At 45.9% G+C, this 15683-nt stretch overlaps 1 protein-coding gene across 4 annotated transcripts in view; it reads left to right on the forward strand.

The window, feature by feature from the left end:
- Nucleotides 1-15683, forward strand: part of cdk10 (cyclin dependent kinase 10) — a 67154-nt gene that overhangs the window by 34475 nt on the left and 16996 nt on the right. The gene's annotated exons all lie outside the window — the stretch shown is intronic.

The following is a 15683-nucleotide window of genomic DNA, read 5'->3' on the forward strand; positions in this document are numbered from 1 at the left end:
GACTTGTTGGGGAAGGTGAGGGGATGGTGGAGTTCAAGTGATTGTAATCACCCTCAGCCTTATTCAAAATCTCTGGAAAGATGGCAGATATCTTTTTTTCCCCCAGTGAGTTACCAGAAAGGACACACTAAGTACAAAAACCCACCATGACTGTTGCATTGCATATTTTGGTTAAACTTTGGAGGCCAACCTTTAATGAAACATAATGAGCTGAATTTTATGCCCCCCCCCCCAAAGAGCGGGATGGTGGCGGGGGTGGGGTGATGTAAAATGGAGCGGGAGGCTCCAAGGGCCCTTCCCGACCCGCTCCAGCCTCTGCCGCCACGTTGTGCAGGGCGGTGGTGGCGATAAACGGCCCACCCATCCCAGGTCAATCAAGGCTCTTAAGTTGCCACTTAACGGCCACTGAAGAGCCTTCACCTGCGTCCACGGGGATTTTACCTGTGGCTTTCTGACGTCTGAGGGGGGCCCTCATGATCGGGCACCTTGTGCCCGATTGGAGGGCCACTCCCACTGCCCCAAACACCCCCAACACCTAACACTCCCCCTGCCTCGCCGGGGCCCGACCGATTACCCCCGGCGAGGCAACCAAAACTTGCCCTTGTTCCAGGCTCCCTGACATCTTCTATAGGCTGGGCTGTAGTCCCAGCAGTGGCCACCACTCCCAGTAGCGCTGCTGGGACAGTTATCTGCCAGCCCGCTGATTGGCCGGCAGCTCTATTAGGCGTGACTTCCTACCTCAACTGGGTGGAAGTCCTGCCTCACACCTATTAAAGCCCGGTGACCTGCAAAATAGGGGTCGGATATTCAGTCGGTGGCCAGCTCTCATCCACCTAGGGTAAAATCCCGGCCAATATACTGAAGCCCCCTCAGATTCTCAGGTGTACAGAGGACTTTTGAAAGCATTTTATGCTAATACTGCTGTCCTCTGAGACACAGAATCACAGAATTGTTACAGTGCAGAAGGAGGCCATTCGGCCCATCGTGTCTGCACCAGCTCTCTGAAAGAGCCATTCACTTGGTGCCATTCCCCCGCCTTCTCCCTGTAACCCTGCACATTCTTCCTTTTCATAAAACAGCCTAATTCCTTTTTGAATGCTTCAATTGAACCTGCCTCCACCACAATCTCAGGCAGTGCATTGCAGACCTTAACCACTCACTGTGTGAAAAAGTTTTCCCTCATGTCGCTTTTGCTTCTCTTACCCATTACTTTAAATCTGTGCCCTCTCGTTCTCAATCCTTTCATGAGTGGATACATTTTTTCCCTATCTACTCTGTCCAGACCCATGATTTTGAATACCTCTATCAAATCACTTCTCAGCCTTGTCTTCTCCAAGGAAAACAGACTAGAGAATTTGGGACTATCTTCATAACTGAAGTTCTTCATCCCTAGAACCATTCTCATGAATCTTTTCTGTAATCTCTACAATATTCCAGCTGAGGCCAAACTAGTGTCTTAATATAACTTCCTTGCTCTTGTACTCTATGTCCTTATTAATAAAGCCCAGGATATTGTATGCTTTATTAACTGCTCTGTCAACCTGTCCTGTCCCTTTCAATGACTTATGCACATATACACCCAGGTCTCTCTGCTCCTGCACCCCCTTTAGAATTGTACCCTTTGCTTTATATTGTCTCTCTATGTTCTTCCTACCAAAACAAACCACTTCACATTTTTTCACATTGAACTTTATCTGCCCCCTGTCTGCCCATTCCACCGTGTCTATATCCTTTTGGAGTTCTACACCATCCTCCTCACAGTTCACAATGCTTCCAAGTTTTGTACCATCTGCAAACTTCGAAATTGTGCCCTGCACACCAAGGTCTGTAAGATTTCGAACCTTACTTACAATTTGTTCTTGGACCAGACAATAAGAATTCGGACAAGGAGACACCTGATATTATGGTATCAGGGTGATTTATTAAGGCTAAATGCAATACTTAACAAATCCAAGGCAGTCGATATCCTAGTCCAGGTCGCCTTTACTCTCCACTGTCTCTATTGGCACAAACGGCTTGTGACTCCTCTTGTCTCTCCCTTTGTCATCTTCAAATCTGTGCATCAAACCTCTCCTGGTCTGTCCTTTTATTCTTTGCAGCTGGTGGCTTCTCCTGTGCACTGGTTGGGTCATGCATATCACTGTTTCAGTTGGTCCTGCCAATTCATTTGTCAGTATTTCCATTTGTACACTAATCATGATCACATGCGTAAAACCAGGTGTACAAACAATGCATTATAACCTTGAGGTCCGTTAAATCATACATTTCCGGCAGGACTCATCCTGCGTTTGTTACATTTTGATCACAAAGTTACATAGTTTTCGATATCTGTTCTTTTCCTTGTGATTACCAAGCATTTTTGGCAGCATTTTTGTCCCATTAGATAGCTAGTTAAAGTTAACACTTCATTTACCAAAAGCTTAAACAAAACATATATAATATATATATATATATATATATATTATAAGAAAGTACATAAAATTCATAATACAAAAAAGGCCAATAAAAATGACAGAATCCACATTTCTTACAGTCCCCACCTTGAGGTGGAAATGCAGCATAGCATTGAATCCTCACAATTAATCATTGTTTTCCTTTAATAAGGTAATTTCATTAAGCATTCGGCCTCTAAGGGTAAGTCTTTTGGTACCACATTTTAAATGAAGCAATGCGAGAATAACAAGCACAAATCAATATTACCTGCACAAGCAAAACAATCGGGGACAACATCCTCACCCAAGGGTGTTGCCATACATTTATATGCGGTCTCCCATCAGTGACTTTCTCCCAATCTTTTAATCGCTCTCTCCCTCTGGTCATCATTTTGACTCATTTTAATGAGATGTTTCTGGGAAGTTGTCATTCTTTCTATTCTAGATTTAAGATTTAGGACAGAGTGGGTATGGGATGCCCAAACTGAGCTACTGCTTTTAATGCTTCCCCTTACAACCCAAGGTTCATTCTTAGTTCTGTGATATTGTGGACCGGTACAGGAAGCAAAACACTACTTCCTATCCGGGTAATCTGGGTGGGTTTGAAGCAGAACACGGGCTCTGAGATGGGGCACCATGTTGCCCCATGCTGCATTTTCCGAGCAGTGGTGATGACACAATTTGTTCCCATGTATAGGTACGTGGGTCAATCATGCTCTTCTCCCCATTTCTGTACGCTCATATATCACTGTTTGGTGATTACTGGTCTAAAGTGAACCCGTAAGCTGCCTTCTCTGGGTTCCTGACATTGCATCGACATATATAGATTCCTCCTCTTTCTGAGCATGACTCGAGGCTAGGGCTAGCCCAAGTGAAATCAAGGTTTGGGTGGGATGCATAGGACACATAAACATTTTGTTCCAGGGTCCCTATGGATTCCGCCCTGAAGACTTCCCACTCTGTACTCTCCCACAAACGAGGCAACCATCAGTACCACGGCCTCATCACCGTAGTCCCTAACTTCCTTCACTAAGTAGATTATTCCATGTTGTCACGCTGTCTTGATCTTACTTCCATTTCCAAACCATCTCCCGATCATATTGCCGTTTATAAAGACTGGGATATGATTGTTAGATGACACCTTTAGCTGTGATTTTCTCTGCCTCCCATTTATCCTTAATTATTTCATTTACAGTCTTTTGGATCTGCTGAAAGAGGGTTACCTCATCGTGGGCAGTTAGGATATTTTGGTTAAACTCTCGAAACACATCCCTATCGTCCTTGTTTATATCTGATAGAATTCCCTTCAGCTTTCTCCTCATTGCCTTGTCATGTTTCCACATGTTTTCAATATCTAATCTATTCCAAGCCATGGTTGCACCGATACCTATCCATTCCCACAGTCCTCTCCTTTTCCTAGAATGGGTTCCATTCCCATTGGCAAAGCTGGTTCCCTAAACAGTGACTGGCTTCTGGTTCAAGTCCCAGGATCCCCACTTATTTTGAGCATGATTTTTAGCCAAGAAGTCCCTCTCTATTTTCTCTACTAGCCGATCGTAAAAGACCTGGCATTCTTTTGGACATAGGCTTAGTGGAAGGGGTATGTTTCCAAACCGCAACAGAACAGGCACCATCTCATATAATAATAATATAAAAGCAGATGCTGGAAATCTGAAATAAAACCAAAAAGGTGCTGGAAATACTCAGCAGGTCTGGCAGCATCTGTGGAGAGAGAAGCAAAGTTAATGTTTCAGGTCAGTGACCTTTCATCAGAAGTGGCACAGAATAGGCACCATCTCATACCTCACATCATTATATAGCTATTTATATGTTCAAGTAACCACTGGACCTTTATTCATCTGGGGACACCATGAATCAGGGTCAGTGTCGCTTTCCTTTCCTGTCCCTGTGCTGTTTCTTATGGAGGACTAGGGTTTGTCACTCTCCATTGCCATACTCTTACTCTTGATGATACTAGACATTGTCACTGGATCAAATCCTAATCTTGGTGATGCGCAGCAGCTCACCGTCCCTTGGTGTCTCAGGCTTATCTTGGGCCAATTTAACAATTGTAAGTCCATGCTAGTATAGGAAATCCCTATTCTTTGTCTTGCTCTTCCAGCACATGCTTCTGTCTCGACTGCAAACGTGGGTACCAATTACCCCATACGAAGCATGTTTGCATTTGATCCTCAGTCCCTCACCTGGTTTTATAAAAATACTAGTATGGTCTGCTTGTCAACGCTCATGGCTCTGTTACATTGGTCACAAAAGATTGTCATAATACAGAAAGTTTCAAACTTGGGTAGGTCTGCTGCTTTGTCTTTGCTTGTTTCCTTTCAGACGATTGTTCTTATCATACGTCCACCAGCTCCCGTTGTTACCAGAGTACAAAGCATAATGATGTCTCAGAGCTCCATCTAAAATGATCCAAGTGCAGGATTTACTCTTTCACAGTTTTGACTGATTGATATGATACCATTTCCTTTCTTTATCACCATCTTTCCCTTTTTTCCGAGTGGATTGAGTCAAATATACGGCTGGATTGAGTTTGTCAATAATGGGAAATGGCCCATTCTACTTGGGTTCAAATGCACTTTCCCATCTCCCATAATTTAAAACCGTGACAGTATCACCTACTTCATACTCAAATGGTCATATATTCTTGTCAAATACCTTTGGATCTGTTTTTTTTTTAGATTTTCCCAGGTTTCTAATAACACATCGGTTAACTTTTCCCGTGTGTTCTATCATCTATTCTAACCATTTGGAGCTACCATATGGTCAATGGGACCATACCAGTGAGGGTGAGATGTCCTGGAATTCTCATCAACCTTCCAGTCATTGCCTGACAGGGTGAAATTCCCCTCATCTTGTGAGGGGTGGACCATGTGGTCATGAGACACATAGGCAGCATGTTAGCCCATTGAGCGGGGTAATCTGTACATAGCTTTCTAAGCATTGTTTTAGGAGTCCTATTTCCCCGTTCCACTATCCCCAAGGATTGTGGATGGTGAGAGATGTGTAATTTATGGCGGATTCCCAACGATTCTTGCAGTTGGGAAAAGATTTTTCCTGTGAGCTGGGACCCTTGGTCACTGTCCACCTGTAGTGGTAGTCCCCACCTACAGATCACCTTACTCAAAATTTTGGCAGCAGTGAGTGCAGTGTTTGATCTACAGGGGAAGGCCTCAATCCACTTGGTAAATTGATCTATGTCAACCAAGGCAGATGTGTAATTGCTCTGGGTTGGGGGCAAGCGGCCAATAAAGTCAATTTGAAGGTGCGTCCAAGGGCCTTCTGGGGTGGAGAACTGCGCAAAAGGACACGGTTAGTATTGGCAGGCGGGTTGTATTGTAGGCATGGTAGACAACGGGACACAGAGATTGACATTATTCTCTGTTGTGGGACACCAAGCTGTGGCCAGGATCTTGTCTCGGGTGGACTCTGCTGAGTAGTGACCCCCGGTCGGGTGGGAATGGAAGAGGAAAAGCAGCTCGTCTCCAACCACTGGTGGAACACACACCAAGGAAGGTTATCTGGGCTGGGCTGATACATGAGCAATAGGACTGTGTTAGCTGACTTGTGAGACATGACTGTATGGATTGCCCAGGCTGTGGGGGCGGGCAGTGGTTTGGCCTGTTTCTGCCAGGCAACGACTGTGGCTTAGGGCCCATACTATTGCTGAAGTAAACCAAGATCTATAGGGTTGGAGGGTTTTGTAGCTGCAATGGGACAACATTGGTCAGTGTCATCAGATTCCCATTCACCAGAGAGTGCAGCTTCTTTGGCTGCCTCGTTGTTTTCTGCGTTAACTTAACTATGAGCTTGTCCTTTTTTGTGAGCTGCAACTTTGCCAATGTGGCAGGGCTGGGAACGGTTATGTAGGGCCGCCCATAACTTCTCTAACCAGGGGTCACGAGCCAAACGTTTCCCATCCGAGGTTCAGTGGGCATTATTGTGGTACAGGGGAAGGACCAGTACCGCATTGATGGCATAGGCACTATCAGACCAAATATTCACGGGCTAATCGGATGTTTCCTTAACAGCTATTAATAAAGCAAGAATTTCAGCGAGCTGGGAGGAGTGTCAGGAACAGCGTCGTTTGATTACTTTTTCTGGTAGAATCACTGCATAGCCCGTCTGCGGTGTACCTTGCACGTGATACGAAGAACCATCGACATAAACGTCCGGGGCCTCCTTCAGGGGTTCCTTAAACAGGGTGTGAATCGAAATCAATAAGAGGCAGCGGACATATGTAGGGGTCAGCCTCATATGCCAGGAGCTGTAGGAGCAGTGTCGTCGACTTAGGGGTCATACCAATGTCCCACTGCAGTAATTCGAAAGCCCATTTACTCAGTCTCTGTGAGGAGACCAGTGAGTCTCCAAGTTTCATTAACAAGTTCAGTAGCGTGTGTAGCGAATGTAAGATTATTTGTTGAAGGCCCGTAATGTATGTGAAGTGCTGAACAGCCCAAAACTTAGCTAGAAGGTGACACTCACAGTACATAGTTTCCGTTCTTTGCAGAATCCTCGAGGTGTAAGCTATTGGTTGTAGTCTCCCATTGTGTTCCTGGCACAGCACAGCAGTCAGGCTTTGGTCTGTAGCCCCTACTTCCAGGTGAAACAGTTGAGTGGGATTGGGCGTCAGCAAGCATCGGGGTCTTCTAAAAGTTCGTACAAGGGCTTCGCTAGCTCGGTAAAGTCAGGAATAAAATTTTGCTGATAGCCAACAAGGCCTAAGAATGATCGGAGAACAGTTTTAGGGGTAGGGAGCAGAAGTTTTTGGATGATTCCAACTTTGAGAGTGTCTGGACTTGTGCCGTAGTGGGAGATCAATACTCCTGAAAAGGTGACTTCCTCTTGGAGTAATTGGGCCTCCTTAGGATTTACTTTAAGTCCCAAACATGTCAAGATTGTTAACAATTCATCTAACAGTAACAGGTGCTCATCCACAGTTGCTGTTGCTAGGAGCAGATTGTCCACATACTGCAAAAAGCATTCAGGCTTAGAAAAACCTTTCAGAGCTGCTGCCATTTGCTTGTGGAAGATTGTTGAAGCATTGTGAAACCCTTGAGGTAAGCAAGTCCAAGTATAGCTTTGGTCTTCAAACGTGAAAGTAAACTTGTACTAATTTTCTCTTCTATTTGGGATACTCCAGAACCCATTTGCAATATCCAAGGTGGAGAAATATTTCGATTCTACCGGCACTTGTGACCAGAAGGTAGGGGTTTCTTGCACAACTGGGGAGCATGCCAGGGTCACAGAACTGAGCTTGCGGTCGTCTATGGTTAGCCTCCAGCTGCCATCTGTTTTTTTAACTGGCCAAATCAGTGAATTGGTCGTGGAAGTGCCAGGCCTAACAATGCCTTGTTTAACAAGGGACTGAATTGTGTCCCTGATGTAAGGATAACTATCTTTGGGGATGGGGTACTGTTTAACAAAGGAGTGAGGGGTTCTATTCACGGACTCTTCACCTTCCATCCTACCACGGTCATGTTTGTTAGTAGCAAAGGCGTCCAAGTGCTGCTGAACAAGTCAACACAGCGGAGGGTCCCCATGTTCAGGAGGATTGTAGGGGCATGGCTTTTTAATAGCAAAGACAGAGTGAGCATCAGTAAAATTTTGCTTGCCTGACCCCAACCAAATGCAATTTCGGTTGTAGTCACTGACAGCTCCGCATTGATTCAAAACATCAGTTCCCAAAATACTTCGCCTGTCAGGCATAGACATTAGCAAAAGTGAAGATAATACATAGGTGAGACCTCCCAATCGAAGTTCGGAAGCCTTTCCTGTGTAAGCAGTAGTAGCTTTTCCATCAAATCCCAAAAGTGACAAGCAACCCTTGCCTGCCACTGCAGAATGTTCAGGGTCTGCGGTATGGATGATGATAACGGCAGAACCGGTATCAATTAGCATAGCCTGTTGCTGGCCCCCTGGTAGGGCAACTGAGATGACCCGGTCGTCCGTTATCGTCACGTCGGAACCCCACTTCCGACCAAGAGGGGGCCTGGCCCCTTCATCTGGACCCCAATGGCCCTTCAATGGGAGGAGGAGGAGCACTAGGGGAAGTGAATGGGCAGGTGGTTTGGGGACCACCGGTAATTATTTGGGTCTTCATTAATGCCACTAGTTGTGCAACCTCCCGCTCAAGTCCTGAGGTCTTGGGTTCAGGCAGTGGGGTATAATTTGGGGGTGGATCGCACTCCAGTGGTTTCTGAGTCCTCTGGTCTGTTGGAGAGGGTTTATGGCCCCAACAGTCACGTGCCAAGTGGCCGAGTCTTCCACATTTATAGCAGGTCTGGAACAAATTGGTGGGGCGGGGTCCCCGGTTGGGAGCGTATCTTGGGCCCTCCACTGCTGCAACTAGTTTCTTGCCCAAAACCCCTTTGGATCGGGACTTTAGGGTCCCTTTTATGAGGTCCCAGGCTCGGGTAGCGCAGTCTAGTATGCTACGAAACAGATGTACCAAACCCACAGTTACACATACTGTCTGTTTAATAAGGGGTGCCAGATTATTAAGGAAAATGAGCTTAAACCGTTCATCCTCCATGCCATCAGTGGGATCATCGGCAGGCTCATTCTGAATGTGGCTGTACACAACGTATGGCCGCTTGGCAAAAGCTTGTGGTGACTCCTCAGCATTTTGTCTGGTCCGATGCAGTGCTTCGGCCGTGTTAATAGTCCTTACACCAAGGGCATTAAGGATATGGGTCATGGTGGCATGGGGGCTGGTCAAAGTGTCATAGACGCCGTGTTCTAGGTTGGACTTCAATTTTGAGTCACATGCAGTAAGCAGGATGTGCTTCCGATCTCCCGTTTCTAATTCTGAGTGACCCTGTAGGAAAGTTGCCCAGCGCCTGTTAACCTCAAGGGGATCATCCCTGCCTTGGATGGTCCCTAACTCATGCATGTAGGCTTGCAACTTAGTATGGGTCAATGGAGCACAGCGTTCCTCTCCAAGGATGACATCACCATCCCTGCCTGAAGTGGTTGTGGTAGTTACAACCACCACCAGAGGGCCAGGACGAACCTGGGATCCAACGGACGTCTCGGGTTTCGGCCAGTCATCATGATGGCTGTATTGGGATGCCTTTTTCCAATCTAAATCACCTCCCACTTTGCCTGTCATTGTCACAGCGGAGACGAGGGCTTGTTGTTTCCCTAATCGTCCCTTCAATTCCAGGATTTTAAGTTGGCATTGGGAGTGGTCAGCCTCATTATATGGCTGTCTGACATCTCTTAGGGCACCCCGAGCATGCTGTAATTCCTGACCAACATAAGTATTCAATTCTTCCTCCTGCTGCTCACAGTTAACCATTAGTGAATTAACCTGTAAGCAAGTAAAGCTTTGTTGCTGTATTATCACTGCGTTCTGCTGCTGGTCTCTTTCTAAACTTTGGACTTGTTTTTCTAACCGACTAATCTCCTGATCTTTCTGTGCTCGTAAGTCTTGTAATTGTTGTTTCAAATTCTCTATTTCAGTTTGCTTTTGTTGTGCCCAATTGTTACTTTTATTAGCATAATAAAATGCTCCATAGGCAAGTAGGTCTCTTGCCTTTTTTGCTTTCAACTTTTTATTGTCCACTCTCCCTTGAATGAATGCAACTACTTCGTCGAAGAGAGCACTCTCTCCCTTTGTTAAACATTCTGTCAACAAAATCTGAACCTCAATATCTGACACTTTATCTAGTTTCTCTTTGTATCGCGACAGAACATTATTCTTATTTTTCCCTAACATCTTTTCACTTGCCTTTAATCCACTGGTAGGTTCTACTGATCCCACAATCCCAAGGCTCTCCTTCTCTGGCGTGAATGATGCCGGCCAAATGCTACTGAGGTCCCTACCCACTAACACCAAATATTCCAAGTCCTAGTCTGGTCCCATCCGGGGTGCCAATGTAAGATTTAGAACCTTACTCATAATTTGTTCTTGGACCAGACAATAAGAATTCGGACAAGGAGACACCTGATGTAGTGGTATCAGGTTGATTTATTAAGGCTAAAAGCAATACTTAACAAATCCAAGGCAGTCGATATCCTAGTCCAGATGGCCTTTACTCTCCACTGGCTCTAGTGGCACAGATAGCTCGTGACTCCTCTTGTCTCTCCCTTTTGGCGTCTTCAGATCCGTACACCGAACCTCTCCTGATCTGTCCTTTTATACTTTGTAGCTGGTGGCTCTTCCTGTGCACTAATTGGATGGGTCATGTACATCATTGTTTTGATTGGTCCTGCCATTTCATTTGTCAGTAGTTCTGTTTGTATATTAATCATGATTACATGAGCAAAACAATATGTACAAACAATGCATTATAACCTTGAGGTCCATTAGACCATACATTTCTGGAGAGACTCATCCTACTTTTCTGTTACATTTTGTTCACAACTTGTTACATAGTTTTTGATATCTGTTCTTTTCCTTGTGATTACCAAAGTGTAATCACCAAGTAATTCTGGTTGACTCAAACTGTATAGGCAGTTTTTTTTTCCAGTAAGATACACAGTTAAAGCTAACTCTTCATTTACAAAAAGCTTATACAAAACACACATGTATATGAACGCACATAAAATTCATAATACAAAAGAAAATAAAAAGGCCGGTAAAAATGATAGAATCCACATTTCTTGCACTAGGTTATTGATAGATATCAGGAAAAGCAAGGGTCCCAACACTGACCCCTTGGGAACTCCACTACAAACCTTCCTCCAACCCAAAAAACATCCATTAACCACCACTCTTGGTTTCCTGTCACTCAGCCAATTCTGTATCCATGTTACTATTGCCCTTTTATTCCATGAGCTATAACGTAGCTCACAAGTCTATTGTGTGGCACGGTGTCCAACGTCTTTTGAAAGTCCATGTACACCGCAGCAACTGCATTCCCCTCATCTACCCGCTCTTGTTACCTCCTGAAAAAACTCCAACAAATTAGGCAAACATGATTTTCCTTTAAGAAATTCATGCTGGCTTTCTTTAATTAACCCGCACTTGTCCTTGTGTCTATTACTTTTGTCCCGAATTATTCTTTCTAGATGTTTCCCCCTCCTCCCAACCTGCCGCTTCCCCCTCCCCCTTCAGCCATTAGCTCTAGACCTCGCTGCTCCCCCACACCCCCCCCCCCCTTCCATAGCCGATTGTTCCCTGCTCATGCCACCCCGTTCTCCAGTTGGCTGCTCACTCCACCGTGCCCCCCCAATCCCCAGCCGCGAGCACTGGGCTGCACTGCTTCCCTCCACTCGCTCCCACGTTTCATCAGTCTCCACGCGCCACCCAAAGAAGCAAAAGGTATCGGGACAACGTAGGAGTGAGTGGCCGAGAGAAGGGAAGCGGCACAGCCTAGAGTTAGCAGTTGGGGGGGTGGGAGAGCGAGCGGCCGGAGAGCGGGGTGGCGCGAAGCGAAGAACAATCGGGGAGTGGAGGGGAGCAGTGAGGTCAGCAGCGAGCGGCTGAGGGGAGGAAGCGTCGAGGCCTGGAGCAAGGGGGGAGAGCTCCAGCCGCAAAATCTCCCATTCAGCTACTTCCTGCAGCCGAGTGAGGGACTGGATACCAGATGACGAAGATGGACCTGGCGCAGATACGCGATGACGTTTGCACAGCGTGATGGCATCATCCCGCGCATGCGCCACTAAGTCCTGGCAAGATGTAACTGCGCATGTACGCAGCTTGGTGCACTTTGACGTCAGCAGGCCACTGCGTTGTGAGGAATCACTTTTTGTATCTCTACATCCTTTTTGAACAAGGGTGTAACGTTGACAATTCTCCAATCCTCTGGCACCTCCCTCGAGTCTAAGAAAGACTGAACAATTATGGCCCGTGCCTCCGCCATTTCCACCCTCACTTCCCTCCGTATCCTTGGATGCATCTCATCCGGTCCTGCCGTTTTATCCACTTTAAGTACAGACAGCCTATCTAATACGCCCTCTTTATCAATTTTAAATCCTTCTCATGTCACATTCAAGTTAAACCAGTTTACAATAATTTCATTCTGTCAGACATTTTTTTTGGGTGGTGAATTTATTGCAACTTTGTGACCTATTTGTTCACAACTGCTTAAAGGAGCTACAAAGCCACCTTGGTGTAACACTACAACTTTTGGGGCTAAAGATGCATCTACGTTTGTCCATTTTAATACTCAAATTCCTGCCTCTCTCCAGGCATCATTATGCTGCTATTAGTGTTAAAGGTCTTTCTGAATCTCTGAAAAGAGTTTGAAGTTTTTTTGGCCTGTAGTTGTTGCGTAATGATATCATAACTTGCCAACTTATTTCCTTGTAAAGTCAATGTGCTTGTGCATAATTCTGCGGCTTTAATGTTCCTATTCCTATCAACATCAGTATTCATTAATGAGTCAAAGAAATGAAACTGACAATTTCTCAAGTCTGTTGAAAACTACAGACTTCTAAAAATGCAACCTCAATGATTACAACTTCTGCCATGTTCCAATAGCCTTCATCTTTCAAAATCCAAGGCCCCATGAGTTAATTTATTTAAAGCAGTTATGTTGGATATTTTGACTTGTGCAACATTTAATTTTTTTAAAATTCTTTCATGTGATGTGAGCATCGCTGGCAAGGCCAACATTTGTTGCCCGTCCCTAATTGCCCTTGAGAAGGTAGTGGCCTTGAACCGCTGCAGGCTGTCTAGCGTAGGTACACCAACAGTGCTGTTGGGAAAGGGAGTTCCAGGTTTTTGACCTGGCAACAGTGAAGGAACAGCGATATAGTTCCAAGTCAGGGTGGTGTGTGGCTTGGAGGGGAACTTGCAGGTGGTGGTGTTCCCATGCATCTGCTGCATCTGGTAGAGGTTGCAGGTTTGGAAGGTGCTGTTGAAGGAGACTTAGTGAGTTGCTGCAGCCCATCTTGTATATGGTACACACTGCAGCCACTGTGTGCCAGTGGTGAAGAGAGTGAATGTTTAAGATGGTGGATATTGTGCTGATCAAGCAGACTGCTTTGTCCTGGCTGGTGCCAAGCTTCTTGAGTATTGTTGGAGCCACGTTCATCAGGCAAGTGGAGAGTATTCCATTGCCCTCCTGACTTGTGCCTTATAGATGGTAGACATGCTTTGGGGAGTCAGGAGGTGAGCTACTCACCGTAGAATTCTCAGCCTCTGACCTGCTCTTGTAGGCACGGTATTTATATGGCTGGTCCAGTTAAGTTTCTGGTCAGAGGTAACCCCGAGGATGTTGATGGTGGGGAATTCAGTGATGATAATACTGTTGAATGTCGAAGGGAGATGGCTAGATTCTCTCTTGCTGGAGAAAGTCATTGCCTGGCACTTGTGTGGCCCAAATGTTCCTTGCCACTTATCAGCCCAAGCCTGGATGTTATCCAGGTCTTGCTGTATCTGGACATGGGCTGCCTCAGTATATGAGGAGCAGGGAATGGTACTGAACATCGTACAATCAGCAGCGAACATCCCCAATTCTGACCTTATGTTCGAAGGAATGTCATTGATGAAGCAGCTGAAGATGTTTGGGCCCAGGACACTACCCCGAGGAACTCTTGCAGTGATGTCCTGGGGCTTAGATGTTTGGCCTCCAACAACCACAACCATCTTCCTTTTGTTCTCATTATGACTCCAACCAGTGAAGAGTTTTCCTCGATTCCCACTGACTTGAATTTTCCAAGGGCTCCTTGATGCCAAACTGGGTCATATGCTGCCTTGATGTCAAGGGCAGTCACTCTCGCCTCACCTCCTGGAATTCGGCTCTTTTGTCCATGTTTGGACCAAGGCAGTAATGAGCTCTGGAGCGGAATGGCCCTGGTGGAATCCAAACTCGGCATCGGTTAGCAGATATTGCTCTGTAAGTGCCTCTTGATAGCACTGTTGACGACACTTTACATCACTTTGCTGATGATTGAGAGTAGATTGATGGGCCAGTAATTGGCTGGATTGGATTTGCCCTGCTTTTTGTGGACAGAACATACCTGAGCCATTTTCCATATTGTCGGTAGATGCCAGTGTTGTAGTTGTACTGGGACAGCTTGGCTAGGACCGCAGCGGGTTCTAGAGCACAAATCTTCAGTACTACTGCCAGAATGTTGTCAGGCCGCCCATAGCCTTTGCTGTATGCAGTGCCTTCAGCTGTTGCTTGATTTCACGTGGAATGAATCGACTTGGTTGAAGACTGGCATCTGTGATGCTGGGGATCTCAAGAGGAGGCCAAGAGGGATCATCCACTCAGCACTTGTGGCTGAAGATGGTTGTAAATGCTTCAGCCTTGTCTTTTGCACTGACATGCTGGGCTCTCCCATCATTGAGGATGGGGATGTTTGTGGTGCCGCCTCTTCCAGTTAGTTGTTTAATAGTCCACCACCATTCACGACTGGCTGTGGCAGGGTTGCAGAGCTTTGATCTGATCAAGTCGTTGTGGGATCATATAGTTCTGTCTAGCACATGCTTCTTCCACTGTTTGGCATGCAAGTAGTCCTGTGTTGTAGCTTCACCAGGGTGGCACCTCATTTTTAGGTAAGCCTGGTGCTGCTCCTGGCATGCTGTCCTGTACTCCTTGAACCAGGGTTGATCCCCTGGCTTGATGGTAATGGTAGAGTGGGGGATATGCCAGGCCATGAGTTTACAGATTGTGGTTGAATACAATTCTGCCACTGCTGATGATCCACAGCACTTCATGGATGTCCAGCAGTGAGCTGCTAAATCGCTTCTTATTTCATCCCATTTGGCATGGTGGTAGTGCCACGCAACACAATGGAGGGTGTCCTCAGTATGAAGATGGGACTTCGTCTCCACAAGGACTGTGCGGTGGTCATTCATACCAATACTGTCTTGGACAGATGCATCTGCGATAGGTAGATCGGTAAGGGCCTGGTCAAGTTGGTTTTTCCCTCTAATAAAAACGAAAAGTGCTAGAAATACTCAGCAGGTCAGGCAGCATCTGTGGAGAGAGAAGCAGAGTTAATGTTTCAGGTCTGTGACCTTTCATTAGAACTGGCAAAGGTTAGAAAAGAGGTAGGTTTTAAGCAAGTGAAGGGGGTGGGGTGCGGTTGGTGGGGAAGAGAACAAAAGGAAAGGTTTGTGATAGGGCAGAGTGCAGGAGATAATAAATAACAAAGATGTCATGGGACAAAGACAAAGCGAGTGTTGATGAGTATTGCTAAAAATAGAGACATGTTGTCGAAGCCCAACCAGCCTGTGCTTGCAAAACTCTAAACACATTGTCCAACATGAGATGTCATTCCGCAATTGGACAACATTTGCTAAATAATCCTCAGTGTGCTATGAATTAC

Source organism: Heterodontus francisci, chromosome 17 (genome assembly GCF_036365525.1).
Source record: "Heterodontus francisci isolate sHetFra1 chromosome 17, sHetFra1.hap1, whole genome shotgun sequence".
NCBI classification, from domain to species: Eukaryota; Metazoa; Chordata; class Chondrichthyes; order Heterodontiformes; family Heterodontidae; genus Heterodontus; species Heterodontus francisci.